At 46.7% G+C, this 23,487-nt stretch overlaps 1 long non-coding RNA gene across 1 annotated transcript; it reads right to left on the bottom strand.

Moving 5' to 3' along the window:
• Positions 1–1,690: 1,690 nt before the first annotated feature.
• Positions 1,691–9,021, bottom strand: LOC107974940 (uncharacterized). Its single transcript, XR_001718053.4, has 4 exons — positions 8,892–9,021; positions 8,689–8,794; positions 7,430–7,529; positions 1,691–4,919 (listed from the first exon to the last, which is right to left on the bottom strand). It is a non-coding gene; the product is annotated as an uncharacterized LOC107974940 (long non-coding RNA).
• Between the last annotated feature and the right edge of the window lie 14,466 nt (positions 9,022–23,487).

The raw sequence follows: 23,487 nt of genomic DNA, 5'->3' as shown, positions 1-23,487 counted from the left end.
GTGGCTTTTGTTAGGAAAAATGTGAATTGTATGACAGTATCTGGCACTTACTCTTATAAAAGGCTCAAATTGTTGAGCTAAGCCCTTGAAACCTCTGTGAGATCAGGAACTGTTTCTATCTTGCTCACAACTGTGTCCTCAGGTCTTCCATGTACAGCTACGTAAGTTGCGCACTGCTCTATTCCAGAGCATCCTTCATGCAAACTTTGGGATGAATTGTGCTCCCTGGAGTTTGCAGTGTATCAGCCCTGCCAGCACAGTGCCTGGCATTGTTCCAGGTGCTATAAACAGGACTAATTCCTGCTTTCATAGAGATTATAGTATCATGGGGAGGAAAAATAATAAACAGGAAAATAAATGTTACCAATTAATAAAATAGGGTGATGTGACAGAGAGTGACTAGGAGAGGGGTGACTCCCACATAGATAGTGACATGAGCTGAGGCATGAAGGTCAGCCATGCAAAAATGGGGAACACAAAGGACACAAAAGCAAAGGGCCTGGGACAGGTACGAGGGTGGAGAGAGGTGGGCAGCAGGCAAATCATCTCAGGCAAGCAGTATTGGGTAGGAACAGCACGTCCTTCAAGGTCCTCCAGGAAGCCATGGAAATTTTGAATCAGAAGCTGGACATGATCCAATGTGTGATTTATAAAGGGGAGAAGGGGAGCAGGGAACCAATCACGAGACTAATGCCCACACCCTGGCACAGAAGGGCCACTGAGACCAGGGAGGGGGTAGTAGAGTTGGGAAGAAGTGAATCTGGTCTGTCCATATGTCAGAAGTGGAGGAAGTAGGAAGGCACGGAAGTGTAAGATGTGGAAGAGAATAGCGAAGGGCTGTCCTCAGGGGTGGACAGGGAGTTACCGAGGGAGATGGGAAGACTGAGAGAGGAAGAGGTTAGGGAGGTTTCAGTGCCAGTTAGGCATCCAAGTGGAGATGCCTAGTGCTTAACTGGTGCTCAATAAAACCTGTTGGATGAATGAATAAATGAATGAATGAGACTCCAGGTCCTCTGTAATGTGGAGGTAATAAGCCTCACTTTTGTGAAAAGAAAATAAGACTGCAGAGGTCATAGGTGGAGGAAGTCGCTCTGTTGCTGCCCTGGAGAGGGAGAGGTGGTCTCCCCTGCCTGCCCCTGAGCTGCCCTGCCCTGTCCCAATGCCTGCCCCTGCCCTCCCTGCCCACCCTCCACCCTGTGTTTAGAGCTCTCTGACTTCCTTCTTCAAGTGTCTCCTGCCCCTCTTCCTGAGTAGAGCTACTGCAGTCCAGAGGGGCCACAGCTCCTCTCAGCCCGGGGACACTCTGCCCAGCTCCTCGGGGTGCAGGGTCAGAGTGGCCAGCCTGCTGAGGGTGCAGAGGTGAAGGCAGTGGTGCCAGTTCCTTGACCTATGAAGGAGCAATGTATTTTGGTAGGGGCTTGGTTTGGGGTCGGTGGTCCTGCTGAGCATGGTGCAGGGAGGAGGAGGCTCCTGGTGTCCTGGGCAGAGGCCAGACCCATGCTGGGCAGGGCTACAGCTCACTCTACATGCTTTTCCCATAACTCCTCTCCCCCATGGTTCTCCACGCCCCCCCCCCCGCCCCCCGCCGCACCCACCCTCTCATCTGGGTTGGCCTTTTCATTCTCTGGCAGGTGTTGTCTCCAAACTGAAGGTGTCTGTGAACACTGTGGAAATGAGAATATGTCAAGGCTCTTATTTCTGTGCAGTTTTATTTTAACTGCCCTTCAAAGAGACCTGGGGCTTCCTAGCAGAGCCATGGCACTGGTGGACTCGGGCTTGGATCCTGGCACCATGATCACAAGCTGTGCCACCTGGGGCAAGTCACTTCCGGTCTCTGAGCCTCAGGTTCCTCACCTGCAGGATGGGCTGTTTGCACAGATTCCTCACCTGCAGGATGGGCTGTTTGCAAGGCCAGAGCACTTATTTAGTAACATGCAATAGACCCTCAGCTAAATGTCTGGCCCAGAATAGAGACAGAGAAATATTAGTGAGCTGCTTCCTCTCAAATCAATGTAAGACCAAAGACCCCAGAAGGCTCACTTCACAAATTCTAACGTTCACTTTTCAGATCCTCATTCATTCAAAAAGTACTAAACGGCCTCTCCCCTCTCCTGTGTGCCGGGTCCTGGGCCAGGTGTTGGGGTAGATAATGGGGCGAACAAGACTGGAACCCAGCGCCTGATAGAGGAGAGCCCTGTGAATGGCAGAGGGTGGTGGATGGGGTCCTGGGAGAAGAAAGACCCCATGGCTTCAGGGTAGGAAGGTAGGCTGCGGGGATGAGGGGGATCTGAACTGAAACCTGAAGGAGGGGGGAGAATGACCAAGATCAAGGTGAGGAAGTCACCTGCTCTGAAGCAAGAAGATCATGACACTCAGAGAAAAGGAAGGAGAAACAGCAAAGAAGGAATGAGGGCATGGAGAGGAAGGAGTGTGATGCCTGAGGGTGAGCCATGGCTGGAGGACAACATGATTTGCTTCATGTTTTCCAAACAAACCCCTGGTTGTGTTGCAGAGAACGTGTTGCAGTGGACAATGGATGGAGCAGGGAAGAAATCAAAGCCAAATTCCTTGTGCTCTCTGGAGCCCTGGAATCAGACAGGCCTAGGTTTCCCTCTCAGCCTTACCACTTCATATTTAAGTGGACTTGGATAAGCCCCCTTTCCTCTCTAAGTCCTGGGTTTCTTGTCTGTAAAATGGGAAGAGTTTAGAACATGCCTCCTGAGGCTGCTATATGTTATACAAAATGAAATGTGTTAATTCATGCAGTGACTGGCACAGAACAAGCCCCCAGTAAGTGGAAGTTGTTATCGTTGCTGCCTTTCTCTCCCCATCACACACATATGCACTCCTTGCCCTAACATACCCGTGGACTCTCATAAGAACCTCTCCAATTTTTCCAGCCAGTTCCAAATCAACCACTGTCAGCAGCCCTGGGTTGGGGGTGAGCAGAACAGAGGCCTCTCAGGATTCGTGCTGTAGCTCGGTTGCCTAGCAACAGCATCAGCATCTGCATCATTGCAGAGCCAGGCTGCATCAGGCACCAGTCAAAACAAAGGCAGAAGAAATGAGTCACAGCCAGGCTCTGGGAACTGGTGGGAGCAGGGCCCTGTTTTTGGCAAGAATCAGATACACCCATAATCTAGTTCTGGAGGGAAGCCCCCCACTTCTAGCTTCCTCTGCTTCCCTAGGGGAACCCACATTCCTCCCAATTCCCTGGGCATTCTGGTATGAGGAGAGGACTCAGAATGGATCTGAGTGGTATGCTACAGCCCTCTGCATACACTATACATTCATGGGTTTCAGAATAATGCTTATCCCCAACTTACAGCTGAGAAAGATGAGGCTCAGAGAAGATTTAAAGTTCAAGTCTCTCTTTCCCCACAGACCTTGCTCAGTTCCCTAGTCCACAAGGGTACCAATGCCTCCCCAGACTTGCTCCCCAGCCCTGACTCTACTGAGCTCGAGACACAAATAGTCAAGTGCTCTGGTCCTCTCCCATGAATGAACTCCAGGCAGCTCACTTAGGCGCCTCAAAGCTGGACTCTTCATCCTCCCCCATCCAGCTCCTTCTGCTTCTAAGTCCTCTTCTCACAAGGGCACCAGCACCTGGCCATGACTTGCACCTAATGAAGCAGGTGTCACCCTGGATGCTTCTCTTCCTCGTCTACCTCAAGGCCAATTTGACTCCAAATCCCAGCAACAGTCTTCTCCACAGGCCTCCTCTCCATTCTCAGGACCAGACCTGGCCATGGTGTCCTGGACCCACCACCTGGTGCCCAGCCTCAGCTGCCCACCTCTCTCCACCCTGCAGCCCTGTCTAGAGGTTGCCTCTGACCTCGTCACTCTTTTGCTTGAATCCCTATGCTGGCTCCACCTGCCCACAGTTTGAAACCCATACTCCTTACCAAAGCCTTCAAGGTCCTGCACAGTCCCTATGCCTGCTGCCTACAACACACACACACACACACACACACACACACACACACACACACACTGGGACCCCCCACCCTTCACTCCTGACAGTCTGAGTGACGGTGCTCCTCAGTGTTCCCTGACAATAGGTGAGCAGAGGACAGCTGATAATCTTAGCCACTCAGGCCCCTCTCTGACCCATCAGTTTTCCAGTAAAAACACATCCTAAGTTCTAGGTCAGGTGCAGCTCATCCCTGATTCTCGATGCTCCAGTCACCCTCAGGTGATGCCTGTTTACATCTGAGACTGACCAACAATGTCACATCACTCCTGAGGGTATAAGGTGGCCTGTCGAGGCAGCAGGAGGACCCCAGGCTTCTGGACCAAGATGACTTAGCTTTAAATCCTAGCAAGAAATCTTACTAGGTCCATGACTACGGTGGTGTTAAAATGTGTCCATGCATTCTTTAACACTTCCTTCAAAAGTTAAAACTTAGTTCTCCTTCCTTTGGGTGTCTGCTGGATTTAGTGATCCACTTCTAGCAAACAGAATAAAGTGGAAATGATGGCATGTGACTCCCAAGACTAGGTCCGAAGCTTTGACTTTGCTGTCTGTCTTGGATCACGCGCTCTGGGGAAAGAGTTGCCATGTCATGAGGATGCTCAAGCAAGCCCAAGGAGAGGGTCCCGTCGACAGAAAACAAAGCCCTGAGGCCTCTTGCCAGCAGCCATGTGAGTGAACCATCCTGGACGCAGGTCTTCAGCTCCACCAAGCCTCCAGATGCCTGTGGCACCAGCTGACATCCTGATGACAGCCTCATGGCAGCCCCTGGCCCAGAGCCACCCAGCGGTTCCATTCTCCAATTCCTGACCCACAGAAACTATGAGATAATAAGTGTTTGTTGTTGTAAGTTGCCAAGTTGCTATAAATTTAATACACAGCAACAGATGACTAAACAGTATCCTGGAGCACATCACTTCACCTCACCATGCCTCCGTTTCCTCACCTGTAAAACAGAGTTAATAAGAACATATGTATACTGCTGTTCAAAAGATTAAAAGAATTAGTAATTAGGAAGCACTTAGCACAGTGCCTGGTGTATATTAAACTTTCAAAAAATATCGCCTCCATTTTGTTTACTATTATTTATTATAAAGGGTTTATTATTTTTTTCCATAGACCCCAAATAAGGCCAAACTCAAGAGGCTGGTCCCCTAACCAAAAAGGTGTTCACAGGTTGTTGCATCTGCCACCAGAAGCCTAGATACTGCTACTGTGATTGCTGAAAGCCGTTGCCATTATTTCTTCTCTCTCTCTCTTTTTTTTTTTCTTGAGACGGAGTCTCACTCTGTTGCCCAGGCTGTAGTGCTCGGCACCATCTCGGCTCACTGCAACCTCCACCTCCGGGGTTCCAGCGAGTCTCCTGCCTCAGCCTCCCGAGTAGCTGAGATTACAGGCATACACCACCATGCCTGGCTAATTTTTGTATTTTTAGTAGATACAGGGTTTCACCATGTTGGCTAGGCTGGTCTCGAACTCCTGACCTCAGGGGATCCACCCGTCTCGGCCTCCCAAAGTGCTGGAATTACAGGCATGAGCCACCGCTCCCAGCCCATTACTTCTTTGAGAAAGAATTTTAGCCTGATGGTCCCTAGCCTTTGCCAAGAGCATGATGCTTGCCTCAATAACAATAACAGCAATCATAACAAAAGAGGTAGCCGCTATCACATACCAAGCTCTTCCTCTAAGTGTCTTACATAGATAAATCCTCCCATGTGGGAGTACTGGGTCCAGTGACAGATGAGGGAATTGAAGTGCAAAGGACAGAGGGCTATGTCCAAGGTCCTGCAGTGAGTAAGCCACAGAGCCAGGACCCAAACCTGCTCTGTCTGACCTCAAAGCCACTGCTAAGAGGAACTTCGAGAGCAGACCCTGTTCTTACCTCCAACCTCGAGAACTCCCAGAAAGGCAAGTGTTGACTGTGGCAGGAACTGAATGCCAGCTCTGAAGTCAAAGGCACTGGTTTTTGGAGATGCCACACCTTTTGAACACCCTCCTGCCTGCACTCCAGGGACTTGGAGCCTCCAGGGGCTTTTAGAAGCCGGTGGCCCTGTTTTGCTGTGGGGAGCAAACTCCTCAGCCTGCTCTCCATCCGAGGCCCCATTTCTGTACTGAGGCCTCCAGAGCTGAGCAAGACCAAAGGCCCTGGAGAGAATGAAGCTCCTTAGCATCATCTCCAGGTCCTCTGGTGCTCCCCTCCCTGAGGTGTCACAAAGGCCCATGGTACAAGAAAGCACTTCCAATGCAGAGTGCTGCCACAAACACCTTCCCGGAACACGCTTATTGGCCAATTCCAACTTCACTTCCCCACCTGGGAGACCCCCCTAGGGGTGGCTGTCTGAGCCTGGAAACCAAATAGTGACCTTTCAAATGGTTATCATCAAAAACCCCATCATCTTGTTTGTTTGTTTGTTTGTTTGAGAACGAGTCTCGCTCTGTCGCCAGGCTGGAGTGCAGTGGCGCAATCTTGCCTCACTGCAAACTCTGCCTCCCGGGTTCAAGCAATTCTCCTGCCTCAGCCTCCTGAGTAGCTGGGACTACAGGCGTCCGCCACCACACCCAGCTAACTTTTGTATTTTTAGTAGAGACTTGGTTTCACCATGTTGGCCAGGATGGTCTCGATCTCTTGACCTTGTAATCCACCCGCCTCAGCCTCCCAAAGTGCTGGGATTACAGGCGTGAGCCACCGCGCCCGGCCAGAAAACTCCATCATCTTTTATAGCCCTTTGTCCTAGGTCTTATCAGTGTAGGGATGACAGAACGTGGAGGAAAGGCTCGGGCACTCACATGAGGCTCAGCATGTTAGATTTTAAAGTTCACGCAGCAAAGCATGGGCCAGCTTTCACTCACCTTTGAACCTGGCAAGCAGGCTTGCAGAGCTCTCACTGAGAAGAAGGTGGAGCTTTCTTGCCGATGTCAAGGAAGTGAAGAAATGAAAGGCCTCCCATGCACCTAAAAAATGTCTTGTTCCCATGGTCTTACAATGAGGAGTCCAGAACCTAAGAGGGGACAGCAGAGCCCCACATCCTCCCTCCCATCCCTCAGTCTCCTCTGTCTCCTTGCAAGGGAGGAGAGATGCTCATCCTCTCCTCGCCTATCTGCTGATAGAGCTTACTACTTCCCAAGACAGCCCTTTCTGGAACCTAGATTTGGGAATGAGAACCTGGGGTTGGATATTGGGTTCAGTTGTGTGACCCCGGAAAGCCACTGCACTCCGTGGGTTCCAGTTGCCCTTCCTACAGACAGGGCTCGTGATCTCACAGTGCTGCAGAGACTCAAATACGGCATTGGCTACTAATATGCTTTAGAAATGGCAAAAGGTAAAGCAGCAAAAGGGAAGGCGAGGGTTATTTTTGTCATAATTACTGTTATTATGAGGATGTCACACGGCACTCATTGTTCCGGAGCTTCCCCTGATATTGAACCCACATTTGCTCCCCTCTGGCACCTACTCACCAGGTCTCTCCACCCATAGGGTAATTACAGTGGTTGTGATGAGAAAGATAAGCATTTGTCAGCTTTGTTAAGACTTGAATCCAATCTGAGAATGGCCATTCTGGAAAACATAAACCCAGGGGTACTCACTTATGACCTTGCTACCAGTCACGAGGCCACATGCATCAAAGAGAAGGAAGTACACTTCCCCTCCTCCTTTCTGTCGACAAGCATTCTAGTGTCTTCTACGACAGATACAGAGACCTCCTCAGACCACCCAACATGCATCCAGCACACAGCCCCAGCACTCTGTCCCTGCTGATTTCCTTCTTTCTATAGCACTCATCACCAATGGATAGTTTCTCATTCACCTCTTTGTTTGCCTATCTGTACTGTCCTGCTACAGTGTGAGTCCCTTCCAAGCAGAGACCTTGTCTGTCTTGTTCTCCACTGAGTTGCCAGTGCCAGCAGGGGCCTGGCAAAAGAGATCCTGAATACATGCCTGTAGAATGAATTTATAAATAAATTATAACAAGGTGCAGCCTCTGCACCCTGAGAACCTCTGTACGGTGTAGAACAACTGACAAGCACACAGGCGATATGGATTCAGTAAGATTAATGCCATGAGAGCAGCTGAATAAGAAAAAATAGAGACAAAACAAGACAAGGGAGGAACTCTGTCTCAGCAGTGGCCAAGAAGGCTTCCCTCGGGAGAGACTCAAGTTGGGCTTTGAGGGATGAATAGGGGTTAGCCAGGTGGAGGAGGACGTTGTGCATATAAACAGCCAGGGGGTCAAACAAGAAGATGTGTTTGCAATTGGACACGTCATTCCTTATGGCTGGAGCATAGGGTTTACTGGGAATCTGCTGAGTGAGGGCTGGCCCTGAAATGCAAATTCAGGATGAGTGGCCCTCATCTCAAGAGCAGCAGGAAGTTCTGAGAGCTTCTGAGCAGGAGTGTGGTGAGGTCAGATTTACAGTTGGGAAGATCACTTTGGGGCAGTGGGGAGGAGAGAGGGAAAGAGAATGCAGGCAGGAGATCAGGGTGGGAGTAGGGCAGGAGAGGGGTGGAGTGTCCTGAACTAGGGCCTGGGAAGGAAGCTAAGGAGACCTGGAAATGAGGAGGCAGGAATGAGCTTCTAGAGTCAAGGTGAGAATGAAATTAGGAAAAAGAAGAACTAAGAAAAATTTAAATGAAAAACAACTGTATGATACTAGCACAGGCCTAGATTCCTAAGGGAAAACGGGAGGGGAGGAAGCAATCACGTGTGGATACCTACTATGTGCCAGGCGGTTCCCATCCACTGCCTCGCTCAGTCCATGAGTGGGGCGTTCCTACCTCCATTTTATAGATGAAGAAACTGAGGCTCAGAGAAGTTGAAAAGTCTATCCAAATTTTCACATATAGGAAAGGAGAGAGCCGAGAATCAAATCTGGTTCCTTCAGACATCAAAACCCAAATTCCTTACACTCTACCACCTACCTCCCAGAAAACTCAAGGGGACAAGTATGGGAAGAAAGGGAAGAGAGGAAAGTAGTGGGAGACAAAACCGTGCTGCCCCAGAACTCGGCCTCTATGGAATTCTTCCTTTCTCATTGCCAAGCTCAGAACTCGGCCTCTATGGAATTCTTCCTTTCTCATTGCCAAGCTCAGAACTCGGCCTCTATGGAATTCTTCCTTTCTCATTGCCAAGCTCAGAACTCGGCCTCTATGGAATTCTTCCTTTCTCATTGCCAAGCTCAGAACTCGGCCTCTATGGAATTCTTCCTTTCTCATTGCCAAGCTCAGTCTTGTCTAAATGTCAATAGTAAAGAGAACAAGTTGCCCTTTTTCTTCCATGCTAATTATGTTCACATTAAAATTTTTTTAATCCTTCCCCATTCCTGGATTCAGGCACTATTTTCCTTTTTGTTCATGTAAAGTGAGATTGTGGAGGCCTAAACTCTGACCTGCTTTCTCTCTCTCTCTCTCTTGTTTTTTTTTTTTTTTTTTTTTTTGGCACCAATTGTTGGCAAACCTTGGCTTCAAAAGTGAGAATTTCTGAACAGATCGTCTGAGCTCTTAAAAGGGAAGAGAAAGCTGTCCACAGTGGCTCACGCCTGTAATCCCAGCAACTCGGGAGGCTGAGGTGGGAGGATTGATTGAGGCCAAGAGTTGGAGACCATCCTGGGCAACATAGTGAGACCTCATTTCTGAAATAATTTAAAAATTAGCCACATGCATTGACTCATGGATTTAGTCCCAGCTACTTGGGAGACTGAGGTGGGAAGTTCACTTGAGCCCAGAAATTCAAAATTACAGCAACCTATGATTGTACAACTCCACTTCAGCCTGAACCACAGAGTGAGACTAGTCTCTGTTAAAAAAAAAAAAAAAAAAAGGTGGCCGGGAGCGGGGAGGTGGAGTGGAAGAAAGAGCTCAGATATTAAAACCCAAGAAAAGGCTATTCCTCCAGGCACCTTCTGTGCAACATTGTTGAATCATAATTTATCACCATTCCCATTTTACAGATGAGAAAACTGAGAGTCAGAGGTGAAATTATTCACACAAGATCACACTAGTAAGTGAAGACCAAGCCTGTCACATCCATCATGAAATACGGCTCATGTGGGCTTTTCATGTGGCACGGGCTATGACTGTTGAGCACAATATGGGGACTCAATAAATGTTTGCAAAATGCAGTCGATGGATGAGTGTAATCTTTTTCACTCTAATGACAACTTTTTATTTGTATCTTCATTTCCAAGTATAGCTCATGATACCTAATTGTTATTTCATCAAAATTTGTTGAGAAGACTGACAAATCATGTTGTAACTGGTGCAGAAAGGTGGAATAGTTCCATATTGTACCCCAACATTACACCCACAAAACAGGGCCATTCCAACCCTGCAGACCTCAATTGACAAAGGGTGGATGTCATGAAGGTGGGCGGGCACAGAGCCACCGTGGAGAAGACAGGCTGCTCGCTCATCAAAGCCATCTCTCTCCCCAGCTAGGCACATAGGAAGACTCCATTTGCACCCAGCTGGGGCCACGTGCCTGATAAAGGGAATGACAAGGACAAAGTCCTTGAGGCAGAAATGAGCAGGGTGAGCATTTGACGAATGATAAGAAGGATGTGGTATAAACACACCGTGAAATATTATGCAGCCATAAAAGGGAAGGAAGTCCTGCCATTTGCAACAACATGGATGAATCTGGAGGACATTATGTTAAGTGAAATAAGCCAGACACAGAAGGACCAATACTTTATAATTCCACTTATATCTATATCTAAAATAGACAAACTCATAGAAGTGGAGAATACCATAGTGGTTGCTGGGGTTGGGGGAGTGGAAAATGGAGAGTTGTTCAATTGGTAAAAAGGTTCAGTTATGCAAGATGAACAAGTTCTAGAGCTCTGCTATGCAATGTCGTGCCTCTAGTTAGCAATATGGTATTGGGCCCTTCTGAATTTGTTAAGAGGGTAGATCTCATGTGAAGTGTTCTTACCACAAAACAAGAAAAGCAAACAAAAACAAAGCTACACATGAAAACTTTGGGGGGTAGGCTGACTATGTCAGTCACCTTGATTGTGGGGATGGTATCACAGGTGTTTGAAGATGCCCAAACTCATGAAATCATACACATTAACTATGTGCAATTCTTTATCAAGAACACCCCAATAAAGCTGTTTTTGAAATGCATATTTTTGTGTTTTGGATCCAAAACAAACTGCTCCTTTTGCTTTGGGGGTAGGATAATCTTTGCAAATTACAACTGGTATTCTATACCCATGTTACTTTCTCTGCTTTCTCTCCTCCCTTACCCCTCCCCCTCAGGACTGTTCTGGAACTTAAAGCAGAGAAAAGGGAAAAACCTAAATTCTTAGTGGAGGGAAACCCCTTACAGCACACAAAACATTTAGGAGAAAACATGAGGCTATACAAACAAGGCCTTCCTCTCCTTCATAGCTCAACCCCTCAAGTCTGAGCAGATTTCTCCAGACTTGGAGCAAGAAGATATCAGAGGAGAATCAAGATACTTCAGGGGAGTCTTAGAGAAAGTGCATTGATCTCTTCTCCAGGCAGCCCCAGGAAGGGATAAATATCTTCAAGAGGTTTGTGGGATCCCAGGGCAGAGACCTCACAGGAGTATAAGGAGGGTAAAAGAAACCACAAAAGCCAAAATGCATGGTATGTCTTGGAAACAAGGCCCCAGACAGGCTCACACAGATGTGCTGGTGGCCAGGGGCTGCAGAAGAAATGAAACGACATCCGAGCACCCAGCCAGCACCCAGCAGAGCCCGCACATCTGAGAGGGCAGCCTTGACCCATTCTCTCTGAAGAAAGAGCAGATACTAGGCTGGCCCTTCAAAACCTAAGTACAAGGGAGATGCCCCACTAGTGTAGCTCTTTCTACTTTTATGTTTCTCGCCATCCTCATACCCTGGACCTAGCCACCACCTCTCCCCTGAATTGCCACAGCAGCCTCCTAACTTACTCCCACCCTCACCCTGTTACAGCTGTTTCTTCCCACAGCAGCCAGAGTGATCCTTTCAAAACATAGGTTAGGTTGTGTCACTCCTCCTCTGCTCAGAATCCCCCAGCATCCCCTCGTCTCACTGAGCCCAAAAGGCCAATCCCCTCTGTGACCTACAAGGCCCTACCTGCCCACCCCTCGGGCCTTGTCTCCCCCTTGCTCACTCAGTTCCAGTCACCCCACCCTCCGGGCTGTCCCTCCAACATACGGAGCTCACACTGGGGCCTTTGCACATGCCCTGGAGTGCTCCTAGGCAGAACCGGGACTCACTCCTTCAATTCTTTCAGGTGTTGGCTTAAACACCACCTTAGCGTCCTGTCCATCATCACCCCCACTCATTCACTCTCCACACTCTGATCGCCGTAACTCTTATCACCTGACAGATATTTACTGGATTATTTTCTATCCTCCATCTTCACCCCTATTAGAATGTAGCTCCAAGAGCATGATTTTGTCTGTTTCTTTTATGTCTGTATCTCGAACACCTAGGACAGCACCTGATGCTTCAGATGTGATCAATGAGTTTTTATTGAATGAGCAAATGGCCCACGTTGACAGATAACCAAGGGCCAGTGGACTGGAATCCTGAGTCTTGAATGGATGTTACCAAGAACTGGAGAAGCCAGATCCTCAAGGTGTGCATAGTATTTGAGACCTCTAGATCTTAGATGTTACCCTGGGAGAAAGTAGGGGAACATTTGATTGTGTCCACCACCCTAACATGGAGGCTAGAAGTAGAAGTCATGTAAGTGATAGAAAATGAGGCTATGTTTCTTGCACTGTCTGTGGCCTGGGAGCCATAGCAGGTGCTCTTTCCTGGAAGCACAACCCCCAGCCAGTTGGTGATGACCCATCGACAGTCCTGATGGCCTTGCTCTTGGACGAGCTCACCTGTTTCCCTCCTTCCTGCACACTGGAAACAAGACTCAATCCTTTCTATGTGTTGGCCCCTGGGCTGGGTGAGCAGTAGGTCACTATCAATAATAATTATTAGACTTTGCGGAGCATTTACAGTTTCAGAAATTGTACTAAAGGCCTTTCCTAGATCATCACCTTTAATCTTCCCAACTACCTTGTAAGGTTTGTAAGGCTTTCACTGTTATTAGCCACACATTACAGACGGTCCCTGACCTTGAAGCATGCCGAGTTCCATGGAGGACACAAAGACATGAATCCATAATAACCCATAATAACCATATGGTGGGAGCTCAAATAGAAGGAAGCACAATGCTGCAGGAACACAGATGGAAAGCTGATTAATTCTCTTTAGGGTGGGGGTCAACAATTCTACATCCCGCAGCGACCACAGCTCTCCCAGCTCCTTGCTTTTAAGGGCCTCTGAGCCTGCTGTTCCCTCTCTTGAAGACACTCCGTCCTTGGTTTTTCAAATGGCCAGCTCCTCCCCTTTCATCTCCAATCACTCTCTCACACCTCCACCAAAAGTAAAGCCCCTTCTCCCCATCTCCATTATTTCCTAGGACAGTAGTTGGCCCATTTCCTTATCTTGTTTGTGTGTTTCCCATCTCCTTCACTAGAATGTGAGCTCCCTGGGGCAGAGACACCACCTGCCTTATTCATCACTGTATCCTCAAAACCTGAATGAGTGATTGACACAACATAGGTGCTCAGTAAACATGTATTGAACAAAGGCCTGCATAAGCACATAAGCAAATTAAGTAACTGAAATTATAAGAGGCTCAATAGGCTGGGGGAAGGCAGAGAGGGAAGAGGAGAACATTCCAGGTAGAAGAGAATGCTTAGGCAAAGCTGGAGAGAGTTTGCCAGAACTCTGCAGAGGGGGCCTAAGGCCTTTCAGAGGTATCCTCTGCATCACTCCATTCAGGGAACCTCATGGTCAGTATCTCATAACCCTCCTGGCAAACACATCTTAGCGGAGTTCCTAAAACACTCTAGATTCTCCTTGATGTGTGATGAATGAATGAATGAATGGGAATCATCCAAGCAGAGCAAATGAGCAGCTGCATAGGGTGGTGCTGCCTCTCCAGGCATTCCCTTCTCAACAACCAGTCTCAGTAACTGGTTAGTTCATTCTCTTTCTCAGTAGCCTGTTCACTGGAGGTTCTAATGCCAGGCAGACCTGGTTTGGAACCCCAGCTTTGCTACCATGGGCAAGGTGCTCAGCCCCTAAGCCCCCATTTCTGTACCTGCAAATGGAGTTAACAATACCTCAATGGTTGCTATGAGGATTAGGTGAGATGAGGTCTGTGAAGTCCTCTGAATAATGGTTGGTACAGAATGAAGGCTTAATAAATAAGAGATGGATGGATGGCTGGATGGATGGATGGATGGATGGAAGGATGATGAATGGATGGATGGATGATGAATGGATGGATTGATGGATGGAAAATGGATGATGAATGGATGACTGGATGAATGGATGGATGGATGATGGCTTGATAGATGATTAATGGATGGATGGATGGATATTGATGGATGTATGATGAATGGATGGATGGATGGATGGATGGATGGATGGATAATGAATGGATTGATGGATGGATGGGTGGATGGATGGATGATGGATTGATGGATGATGAATGGATGGATGGATGGATAATGGGTGTATGTATGATGAATAGATGGATGGATAATGAATGGATGGATGGGTGGGTGGATGATGGGTGAATGGATGGATGATGGATGGGTGGATAATGGATGGATGGATGGATGGGTGGATGATGGGTGAATGAATGGATAATGAGTGGATGGATGGATATATGATAAATGAATTGATGAATGGAAGATGGATGGATGGGTAAATAATAAACGAATAGTTATTTTTGATGAGATTTTGGGATTTAGCAAATTTAGGACAGCTAGATGCAAGACAGGGTGCACATCCTCCTCCCCAAGCATCCTGAGAGGTAGTGCTTTTTAAAAGCATAGATGTGAGCTGAGAAGGAACCTTACCCTCATACCTACCCTCTGGGCAGAACTAGAGCAGGAGTTTGGAGGGCACAGGCCAGGGATGTGGGTGTGATGATCTCCATCCCCCTGTCCTGTCCTCACCCCAAAGTGGAAATAGCCAACACAGCCAGAGGGCTGCCTCTGCCCCACAGGGGCAGGGGGCTTGAGGCTGGCCCTCAGAGAGCTTGTTATACCTTTGCAGATATAGTTTAGTAGATGAGAGAGTGGGCTCTGGAGCCCAAATGTCAGGGTTTGAAAGTCAACTCTGCTTCTTATTGAGTGTCCTTGAGCAAGTGGCATGACCCTCCATCATGCCTTGGTTTCTGAATCTGTAAATTGAGAATAATAATAGCACCTGCCTTATTGGGTTGTTTTACGGATTATTGAGTTCACATATAGAAAGCATGAGAATGATACCTGGCACACTGTAGATACCCAATAGATGTTGGCCAAGAGTAAAAATGAAAAACTGTGCCATTGGCCGGGCGCAATGGCTCATACCTGTAATCCCAGCACTTTGGGAGGCTGAGGCGGACAGATCACAAAGTCAAGAGATCAAGACCATCCTGGCCAACATGGTGAAACCTCGTATCTACTAAAAAATACAAAAATTAGCTGGGCGTGGTGGCACGCACCTGTAGTCCCAGCTACTCAGGAGGCTGAGGCAGGAGAATCACTTGAACCTGGGAGGTGGAGGTTGCAGTGAGCCGAGATGGTGCTACTGCACTCCAGCCTGGAGACAGAGAGAGACTCCATCTAAAAAATAAAAATAAAAAGATGTGGTATTATACACCTGGCCCTTACTTAGCATCCATTCTCTTCTAGGTCCTGAATGTGGGAGATAGAGAGATAACCAAGAAGTGATTGGAGCCCCCATGTGGCTGCAGCATAGTGCGAGAGGCAGCTGGGTGAACAGACAGTGGCTTCCACTCACGTGGCTGCCATGATGGGAGAACTATTAACAGGCTGTGAGCACCCGTGGCAAGGGCACCCAACTCAACCACGCAACCCAGAGACCCTTCCTGGAGGAGGCAATGTACCTCAAATGGCAAGGGGGCTGAACCAGGAGGAGGAGAGGGGAAAAGCATTCCAGGCAAAGGCGATGTATGTGCAACAGCCCGGAGGCAAGAGAGAACTTGGCACAGCCAGGACCTGGGAGGATGAGAAATACACAGATAAGTTGGGAAGTGATCATTGATAGGACTTTGAAGACACACCCCATGGAGGACAGGAAAGCAGACAGCAGCAGGTGTCAAGGAGTATAGTAAGAGAGATGGAAGCCTAGATAAGCAATAATAATACCTGGGAGACAGTGGGAGGAGGCTGTGGCCGAGGTACACCCAGCAGCTAGAGGGTACCCTGTGTAAGCATGTGAGAAGAGTTGGCGAGAATTCTGAGCAGACACAATGACTGCAACAGCTTTCTTTCCTTCCACCAAGAGGTAGCATGGCATGGTGGCATGGCAGTTAGCAGTGCTGGCTCTCAATTCAAATCTTAACTCTGCTGCTTAGCAGCTGTGTGACCTTGGCCAAGCACTAAACCTCTCTGTGTTTCTCATGCAATTGCAAAAAAGATTTAGAAAACCATTAGCATATTTAATGCACTTAAACCAGGCCTAGCACAATGCTCTATCTGTTATGTGTGATTATCCATTTATTTAGCATACCTGTGTCAGGCTCTCCTGGCTGCCAGACCCAGTTCTGATCACTGGAGACATCGTAATAACCTAAACAGACAAGATTCTTGCCTTCATGCACCTTATATCCTAGTGAGGGAAGACAAGCAATAGGCATATAGACAAATAAACGAACGTGATAGATGATATGTGCTAGCAATAATTGCCATGATAGAAATGAAACAGCGTGGCAGGGTGGTGAGTGACCCAGGAAGAGTGGCCTGGATGGCATGCACAGCAAAGGCCCTTTAGAGGTGACATCTGAACTAATTCCTTGAGTGTGAGGAGAAACCAACTGGCGACAGAGAGTTTTGAAGGTTGTCAATGGCAGGCACAGTGACCCCAGGGCAGTGCATGAAAACTCAGCCCAAGGCTTCCTGCAAGGAAGTCTTCCAAGACCCTCCCTAAGCTGGGAACCCACTTGGCAAGTTCAAAGAGGAGAAAGAAGATAAGTGTGGCTGGAGCATAATTCACATAGAAAACAAGGCAGGAGAGAATGTTGGAGAGAAACGGTATTTGAGCTCTATCCCATATGCAGTAGGAGCCACGACAGGTTCTGCTTTGGGGAGTGACATAGTCAGATGCGGTGTGTTAGAAAGACCACTCTCCCATGCAGCTGTTCAGTTGAGTACTGCATGGGTTTCTAAGGCTGCTGTGACAGGGCACCACAAACTGGGTGGTTTAAAACAAGAACGTATTGCCTCACAGCACTAGAGGCTAGAAGGCGGAAATCAAGGTGCCTGCAGGGCTGTAGGGAAATCCTTCTGAAACCTGCAGAGAAAGTTTCTTCCTGGCCTCTTCCAGCTCCTGGCTACTTGCTAACAATCTTTGTCATTCAGTGGCTTGCAGCTGCCACCCTTCAATCCTCGCCCCCAATTCTCACATGGAGTTCTCCCCTCCTGGGTCTGTGGCTTCCCATGGCATTTTCCCCTTCTTATAAGGACACCAGCCCTTTTGGATTACGGCCGTCCTAATGACTTCATTTTAACTTGATCATGTGTAAAGACCCTCTTGTCAAATAAGATGATATTCACAGGTGCCAGGGATGAGGACCCCTGCAAATCTTTTTTGCCAGGGTTGGGGGGGTCACAATTCAACCTATGACGTGTGTGTCTAATATCAGAGTTGTTTTTGACCCAAATTAGCAGGAATCTGTAGGCCAAAAGATACAGCCTTGATGCTGGCCAGGAAGAAAAGTTAAAGACCTATGACAGCTGTTTTTGACATATTCTAAGCACAAGCATTCGCCTTTAAGGCCTCGTCAAAACAGTACCTGGTGGGGTTTGTTGCCTGACTCCAAAAAGCTGCCACCTTCCTGCTGATTCTTATGAATCAATGATCTTTACTCAAGGACTGTAAAACCCCTGAGACTGGACCTTCCTAGGATGCCCAATGGTCCCAAACTGAGGGAAGGGTTTCATGGGATGTGGTACTTCTGGTGTTCAAACTGGGACAGTCCCAGGCAAGCTGAGACAGCTGATCACACTAATTTTTACCTTTGCAGTCTCGGGAATTGCTTTCTTTCTGAGCACCACTTCCTTCACTGAGAAAGTGAGGCCCAGCCCTGTATGTGCTGCCTGCCGATTGCAAATAAGGCTCCTTGGGACAGCCCATCATCTTCCTGATCTGTTTCCCAACTACCAGACCAAAAGGTAATATCGGTGCCTTCGAACGCTACTGTTATCTCAGCCGTATCATTGAGCATATCTACTACCATTTACTTCATACTTTTTTAAAATGGACCAGGGAGGTTTACTTAAAACTTTTTAAGTGAAAAGTTTTATTTTATTTAAAGAGGAAAAGATGAAGGACATAATGATGAGGGGTCCAGAGTGATCAGGAGTGGGAACATCTTTGGTAAAAAACAGAACATAAGTGAGCCTGTTTGTTTTAGAACATGGTTGTAGAAACAGAGGGTTGGGACAGAGCAGAGTATTGGAATCAAATAGGGAAAGAACTCAGAGATCCTATCATTGGACAGGCTTATTTTTATCAATGAAGCAACAGAAGAACCCAAGGGAGGTACACAGAGGTGACTCATCCAAGGCCCCCCAACGAGTCTGTGGCAGAACTGGAACCCAGGCTTTTTGGCTGTGAGTTTAGTGCCCTGCCCCACCTTTCATCTCATTTTCACTCTTTTCTGCTCAAACCGCTAGTGAGACCTTGTGGAGTTCAGTGTAACATCTAAAGATGAGTCTTACTCCTCTCTGAGCCTTTGTGTAGGTCAAATAGATACTTTCCCAGCCCTTGGTCCTTGCAGTGGCCAACTGCTACGTGAATTGAGAGTTTGGGAAATGAAATCTTTGTCGCTGTCATGAGTATTTATTTTCCTCAATAAACTCTGGCATTGTATTATGAAAGCCCTAAAGTATTGATATTCGTCACGATTTGGAGTCCACAGGGAATCAAATTGTTTGCACAAATCCCGGTTTATAACTCAGAGATTAAAAATAAACTGCCGTATTTCAGTTCAAACTTCAAACGAAAACCTTTTATTCAGTCTGGGTCAGCCCGAATTCTGACCTTCACTGAGATATGAATATTATTTGCTTTCTTCTTGGGTCCAGAAATTCATTTCATTAAGTCATCTTAGCCATTTTGTAAAGGCTAATTTAGCATGGCAGCATGTGGAATATTAGGGAACCTGCTCAAGTGTGTTGCCCAAATGTTTATTTGCAGTAAAACATTCACACACTTCGTCATGGACACACCAATAATTTTATCCTGTATGGACAATCCAAAGGAAGCTCATTATTTTCACACCAAATCTGGTGCTCCTCGTGGGTTCCCGGTCCTGGTAATGCCAGCACAGTCCACTTAGGTGTGCAGAAACACAAGAAGTATTCTGGATGCATCCCTCTGCTTCACCCTCCACATTCAATCCATCACTCATCCCATCATTTCTGCCTCCTCCCAAGTGTCCCTTAAATCTGTTGGAATCACGTTATTTCTAGACTTGGCTCAAGTCTTATCTTTTTTCTTTTTCTTTTTTTTTTTTTTGTGTGTGTTTGTTTGTTTTGAGACAGGTCTCACTCTGTCACCCAGGCTGGAGTGCAGTGGTGTGATCTCGGCTCACTGCAACCTTCGCCTCCCAGGCTCGTGCGATCCTCCCCTCCCACCTCAGCCTCCTGAGTAGCAGAGACTACAGGCATACCCCACCATGCTTGGCTAATTTTTTGTGTATTTTTTGTAGGTACAGGATCTCACCATGTTGCCCAGGCTGGTCTCGAACTCCTGATCTCGAGCGATCTGCCCACCTCAGCCTCCCAAAGTGTTGGGATTACAGACGTGAGCCACTTATCTTTTTTCACCCAGGCTTTTCTAGTAGCCCCTCACTGGGTTCTCTGTCCCAGTCCACTCCTGTCTCTACTACCTAGACTTGTGGTCAGACATCTTCCAAGTGTCTGCCTAGATGCTCTGTTTCTTTATTTTAAATTTCTCTCCTTCCTCCCTGATTCTTTGTTGTTGTTGTTGTTGCTTTTTGTTTTTTGAGATGGAATCTCACTCTGTTGCCCATGCTGGAGTGCAGTGGTGCAATCTCAGCTCACTGCAACCTCCATCTCCTGGGTTTAAGCAACTCTTCTGCCTCAGCCTCCAAAGTAGTTGGGGCTACAGGTGCCTGCCACCACACCCGGCTAATTTTTGTATTTTTAGTAAAGATGGGGTTTCACTATGTTGGCCAGGCTGTTCTCAAACTCCTGACCTCAGGTGATCTGCCCGCCTCGGCCTCCCAAAGTGCTGGGATTACAGGCATGAGCCGCTGCGCCCAGCCTTCCCTGATTCTTTATTAGACTGAACTCTCTTAGCACCCAGCCTACTATGTCTCATACACATCTTTAAATATGCATTGATTCTAATGAAATAGGTAATATAGCTTTGTGTGTGATGTATTTAATTTAGATACATTGTGCCATGGGGTTAATTTCATTGGATTTCCTACTTGCTTCCCAGTTTTGTTGAATGGAGACCTTTCCATGCAGCCGTGTGTACACCTAATTTATGGTTTCTGGCTGTTACATAGTATCCCACACAGTGTGTATCCACCACATTGTACTTGTCCTTGCCCCTAATGACAGACACCCAGGTTGACTTCAACGCTCTCCTCCACTTCCACACAGAGCCTAGCAACACCTACCCTAGTACATCTTCCTTTGCAGACATTGGAAAGAATTGATCTGGATTGTATACCTAGGAATGTGCTAACTGGGACATAGGGCACAGGTGTGCTTAATTTTGCTAAGTGTTACAGGTCACCTTCTAGAAGGGATAGCATTAGGAGATATAGCTAATGTAAATGATGAGTTAATGGGTGCAGCACACCAACATGGCACATGTATACATATGTAAAAAACCTGCATGTTTTGCACATGTACCCTAGAATTTAAAGTGTAATAAATATATATATATATATATATATATAAATCGAAAATAAAAAAAGAAAGACTCTGCCAAATTATATTCCAGCTTCAGAGTAGGAGAGCTCTGGTCTCCCCACATCCCCACCAGCACTTGGTGTTGTTCACATGCTAATGTTTGTCAAACTCATAGATCCAAATGGATTATCTCATTGCCGTTCGCATTTTTGTGCCCTTCATTACTAGTGAGTTTGGGCCTGTCTTCACATATTGTTTAGCCAGTTGGATTTTCCTTTCAGTGAAGGAACGGTCCATCTTCTTTGCCTAATTTCTTATTGAGTTCTTTTCTTTTTAATTGATTTGTAGGGGTTTTATATATATCAGAGGTATCAGTAATTTGTTGATATGAGATATTGCAAATACCTTTACTCAGTCTGTCATTTATCGGTTAACATTTCTGATGGGTTTTTTTATTAAGAGAGAATCTTCTGTTTTAATGTCAAAATCATCCACTTTTTTCTCTCTGGCTTGTCAGGATCTCTGTTTCTCTCCAAACTTACCCCAGGTCCTAAGCACATGACTGTAGCACAGACAGTCATGTGCCTCCAATGTTTTCTTGCTTTCATGGATATAAGTGATTGTGCACAGATGGGCCCCTGACCCCACTGGGACAAGGACCCCATTTCTATGGAATGTGAAATTGAGAATCAGAGCAAGCCAATCAATCATGCCCCAAGTGGCTATAAGATTTGGGAGCTATTGATGACCATTTTCTACTGTGATAAAGCTGGTCTGCAGAGAAACACCAAGATACAGTAGGCATGTGAAGAGAAACAGAGATAGAACGGAATTGGAGGGTTTCATGAACTCTCTTTCCATTCTCTGGTCCCTAAGGCCCTGCTCCTAGAAACAGTGCAGCATCTTCCTGACCTGTATTTCTCAACCACTTTTCCAAAAGGTAATATTTGGGCATTCAAATACTACCCCTATCTTAGCCATATCCTCGCACCGCACTGCACCAACAATTTGCTTAATAATCTTCTTTAAATCGAACAGATATGTTTGCTTAAAACTTTTCATTTAAAGAAGAAACTGCATATCAAGTCTGTAAACAGAAAATTAGTAGCATTTGCTATACCTACAGGTAATGACAAAAGTAAATATAACTAAAACAGTGTAAATATTAGCTAGGTATCATTACGCATTGAAGATGGAGACACAGAGAAATGCACTAATAAAAATAGATCTAAATTGAGACCATCTCTTTAACGTATCCAGATGTATAAAGATTTAGGATAAGAATAACCTTTTCTTTGTGTGACTCAATATTACTTAATGCTTTTTCCCCAACCTCCCAAGAGCATCTCCATATCTCAGGGGTACCTTTAAAAGCTAGTGTTCTAACAAGTCCCCTCATTTCTTCCCCGATAGCCTTTTTATTTTCCCTCTCTTTAACCTACTAAAAGGTTTCTGGTCACCACAACCAAAAACATGTCACAACAAAGTGAGGTATCCGCAGGTAAATGGACCAAGTTTTCTGATTTATCATGAAGAATCAGGCTGCTGGGAAAATGGCCTACATTCCCTCCCACACTCCATTGGCCAGAATTCAGTCATCTGAGCCCATCTAGGAAGAGGTGGGAAATGTAGTCCAAAGCTCAACCACTGCTTTCTGCAACAATTCTACCCCGTGGAAGACATGCATGAATCTTTTGTGAACCATGTCTGCCGCACATTGTCACTAGCAGCTAGCACACATGCTATAGGACATATTATAGGAGCTCAGGTGAGGGAGAAAAGGAAGGAAGAGAGACAGAGGAAGAGAAGGTGCCCCATTATTTCCCTTTAAGTGGGAAAAATGCTATTCACCTTGAGTCTTCACTCTTTTAAATGAGCGTGAGCTACTTTTTCCATAGACATAGTGATGTTAGCATAACTCAGTGAAAACATAATGGTTTTACTGAACAGTCTCACTTTCACTCCCAGCATCTCTATGGCAGTACATGACATATAGGTAATTCCTGAAAGGTCACCTGAAAAATAGATTTGTATAAATTAAGTCCTGCCTTCTTCTGGCCTTCATTGTGCTATCAAAGTCACGTTTCTCTGGGGACATCTTTCCAAGGCACGTCGTATTGAAGAAATCAGCTAAACATACTTAAGTGTGTGTGTGTGGATGGGAGATGGGTGTCAAAACAAATCACAGCATAAAATGTCCTAGGACTAAGAATTACGTTGGTGTTGCATGATTTCCTAAGGCTGCCTTAACAAAGTGCCACATACTGGATGGCTTATACAACAGAAATGGATTGTCTGACATTCGGGAGCCTAGAAGTTCATGATCAAGATGTTAATGGGATTGGCTTCTTCCGTTGGCTGAGAAAGAATCTGCTCTATGCGCCTCCTCTAGCTTCTGCCAGCCTGCCATCAATCTTCTGAATTTCTTGACTTGTAGATACGTCATCCCATCTCTGCCCTCATGTCTATGTGGTATTCTCCCTATGTGCGTGTCTATCTCTGTGTTCAAATTGGATTAGGGCCCACCCTTAACTTCATCATTTTTATAGTTCCTATCTCCGAATAAGGTCACGTTCAAAG

This window comes from Pan troglodytes, chromosome 4 (genome assembly GCF_028858775.2).
Source record: "Pan troglodytes isolate AG18354 chromosome 4, NHGRI_mPanTro3-v2.0_pri, whole genome shotgun sequence".
NCBI lineage: Eukaryota > Metazoa > Chordata > Mammalia > Primates > Hominidae > Pan > Pan troglodytes.
This window is presented reverse-complemented; position numbering and strand designations above follow the sequence as displayed.